The 3,701-nt window shown below is 30.4% G+C and overlaps 1 long non-coding RNA gene across 1 annotated transcript; it reads left to right on the top strand.

Moving 5' to 3' along the window:
* Nucleotides 1-232: 232 nt before the first annotated feature.
* LOC106102292 lies at nt 233-1,236 on the top strand. Its single transcript, XR_001225561.1, has 3 exons — nt 233-519; nt 860-996; nt 1,086-1,236. It is a non-coding gene; the product is annotated as an uncharacterized LOC106102292 (long non-coding RNA).
* Nucleotides 1,237-3,701: the final 2,465 nt, after the last annotated feature.

Here is a 3,701-nt window from a genome sequence, read left to right as displayed (position 1 = left end):
CCAAAGAGTATATTTTTGACAACCAAAAATGACAATCAAATCATCAACAAATCGTTCAGGATGCCAGAAAAAATTCTCTTACTGTACCATTTTTGATAAAAATTAGGAAATAATAATTGAAATAATTAATACATTAAAATAAATAGAAAAAATTAAATGTGTTCTGAATTGGGGGAAAGGAGAGAGAATTTATAGTGATCCTTTTTAAATGAGTAGTATATTCTTTATTCTGTAAAGTCATTTTTAATTTTATAAACTTATAAAAGCCGTTACATTTTGTTTCTTTTTGATGATTATGGCGCTGACTATGTTTGTTGGTATCCATATGGGAAAGTTGGACTAATAATAAAGGTATAATTTGCCTATAGGAACTTCATCTGACTGAATAAAACACAAGTTGTAATTTCCAACCAGCCACTTCTTCAGCCTACATCTACTGATGTCAGAGAGAGCAGAGGGCAAGAGGGCTAAAGAAACCTACGGTTTTCTTAAAATTTCTTAAGAAACGTAAACATATTGGTACGTTTAAATAAACATGTTAGCACAAAAAAAATCGCGCACATTGCGTAAGCTCTTTTCTCTGCAGCCTTGACCACTGGTTGCTTGTGACCTCCAAGCTTGAATCATTAGATTCCGCAGCTACTTTTGTGAACTAACGCTATTTTATTTAATTACTAATTCTTTTATCGAATGTTTTTTTCAATAAATGAATATTAATCTAATAATACGACCGACGAATCGACTTTCGAATCAATCCGATGGTAACGGCGCATATTGCTTTATTAGTTTCATTATTTGCCATATATTAATAATGCTAATATCTATATAAAGCTTATAATTTTTGAACTATTTCTTTCAGATTTAATAGATTCTATTTAACAATCAACATGATTACAGATATGCAAATAGCTGTTTTATATAACATTCTAGGCATGTCTATATTCGTTCTGGTGATATTTTATCATTATGTCAACGCTAATAGCTACTGGTAAAAAAGTAAGTAGTTATTAAGTGTAATTAGTAAAGTAAATGTTGTTATCTTAAATTAGTTTAACAAAAACTTCACGCTCGACACATTTTTCCAGATCCAAACTTAAAAAACGCGCACTTGGCCATGTATTATTTAATGAAAACGGCGTTTTCTTTTGATTCAGATTGGTCTCACGAGTCGCCTATACCAAGAGGTTATTAATGCTTAATTATTAAGATGTTAATAAATTAAGGTTTTTAAAACTAGTTTTTTTTTATCTAAAAAGCGTGAAAGGTGTGCCAATATTGTATGAATGTTAAAACTTTGATAGTTTAAAACATAAAACATCTGCCTCCACTCGTACCCATGCCCAGTATACCCATATATCAACCACAATGAAGTTGCTAGTCCGTCATCATCCACATGCCCTTATCCCTTATGAGGAGGGTCGGTACAGTATGTGCTGCTCTTCCATACATCTCTATCAGCCGTCATATCTGAATCCAATCCTTTCTTAAGCATATCCTCTTTCACACAATCCATCCATACTTTCTTCGGTCTTCCTCTTCCTTTGTAGCCATCCACATTCAATCTTAACACTTACTGGTTTATGTCCCCATCATTTCGTCGCATAACATGTCCATACCACGCTAACCTTTTGCTTCTCAATTTCTCCACCACTGGCGCTAACAAACTTCCTCTAATGTACACATTCTTAACTTTATCCAATCTTGTCACACCACACATCCGTCTTAACATACGCATCTCACCCACATGCAATCTCCTTTCATCCGCAACTTTGGTGGCCCAGCATTCAGATCCATACAATACATACAATCCCTTAAGCCTAAGATTCTTGGATCACAAGTTGCTAGTCCATAAAATATGGAAATATTTGTCAACTTAGGTGACTTTTTTGGTGACTGTAGAAATAGGATTATCACAGAAAAAAAATCTGGTTAAAGTAAGCTTTTTAGTTTTTCACACTGTGCACACTTGCTGTGCCACCATTGACACAGTTTTACTTTTATAATCTATGATTGTCTTATTTTGAATTTGTATGACGTGTCATTGTTTTTGACACTTGCGTTTTGCTGATTTGCTGTTTTTCTAAAAAATATTTGAGGAGTTATATTACATTTTGGTAAGTTTTGAACTTTTTAACGTGTAAAAATTCCAATTTCTAAATTAAAACAGAGAGTTCGAATGTCCTCCATTTCACCGGCATAGATAACCTATAATGATCATTAGTTATATTAGTTTCATTATTTGTTATTTAATAGTTTTTGTATAAAGTCAACAATATTAATATAACATTCATTTCTTTCAGATAAAAGACGTCATCATGATTACAGATATCCAGTTAGCTGTTTTCTCTAACATTCTAGGAGTGTCTATTTTCCTTCTCGTCATATTGTACCATTACATTAACGCTAACAGTTCTAAATAAAGTAAGTATTCATTAAAAAAAACGTTGTCGTATGAACAAGAATTAATAATTATTTATTTAAATATGTAAAGTAAAAGTAAAAATCCATCTAATACCCAGTTTACATTAATCCAGTCCAGTGATCAAAATCTAACAAATAATTGGAAAAATGTTACACTTGAATGCTCTGTGTGGGTTTGATAATTATTACCGGAATAATGTAAATGGTTCATAAATCTAAAGTTGTAAAGAAAAATGGTCATGGCCACTTTTTAAATTCTGTTAAAAAATTTTACACAGAAAAATTTGATGTGGTTTATTTATTTTACTTTTGTTTCAGGTAAATCTGTCATTCGAATCACAAACCATATAATATTCATATTTAATTATTAAGATGTTAATAAATTAAGATTTTGAAACAAGTGTTTTATTTAAAAGTCATTAGATATACCAAAATTACAGCAAATGTACATGTTTTAATCTCTGCTTACACTATGTACTTGCGACCTTAATGCTTATATTAATTAGATTTGAAAATACAGTAGAACCTAGGTAACATAAAACCCTCTATAACTTCAAAAAATAATATGTTCTCTTCCCATCAGAGCCCAAAACCACTATAACATAGACCCTTGATAACTTAAAAACTCGAACTTAAAATATTTTGTGTTTCCCTTGGACTTTAACTTATCAAGGTTCTATTTTACATATCTAGTTAAATTAACTGACAAAACAACCTCTCTAACAACAATAAAGTGGGTAGTCCATAAAATATTGCATCGAATTACTATATTTACATACTCCAATAAAGCCAACTCGTGAATTGGCCACTAGATTCTAATGTTTACAAATATTAAATCTGATCTACCTTTGGAGGAATAATTTTTTCTATAGTTTATTATTCTATTCTTATTGCATTACCAAGAAATGTAAACTTACAATGCTGATAGCTAAACATAAACTAACTTCTAGAATACAATCTTAATTTGTGTGTGTAAAATGCCTGTCATTTTCTAATATCAATTATAAAAATGTCAAAAGCTTTTGCTACAATTTTTGCAGGAACAGCTCAGTAATACAAATGGTTTGAATAAAATGCTATGTTATGTAACAAAATAATATTTTTTATTTTGTCATCAATTATTTAGATTAGTCAATTATAGATAAAAGTATAGTTCACAACATTTCAAATAAATTAACAGACTCACTTATTAAGTAATTGCATATGCGTCATACATAATTACAGTCATTACCTGGATATCGGTAGTATTTGAGCGTAAACTTAGTTTGCTACAATAAATA

Source organism: Papilio polytes, unplaced genomic scaffold (genome assembly GCF_000836215.1).
Source record: "Papilio polytes unplaced genomic scaffold, Ppol_1.0 DF823923.1, whole genome shotgun sequence".
NCBI lineage: Eukaryota > Metazoa > Arthropoda > Insecta > Lepidoptera > Papilionidae > Papilio > Papilio polytes.
Note: the sequence above shows the minus strand (reverse complement) of the source record. Positions and strands in the feature narration are given on the sequence as shown.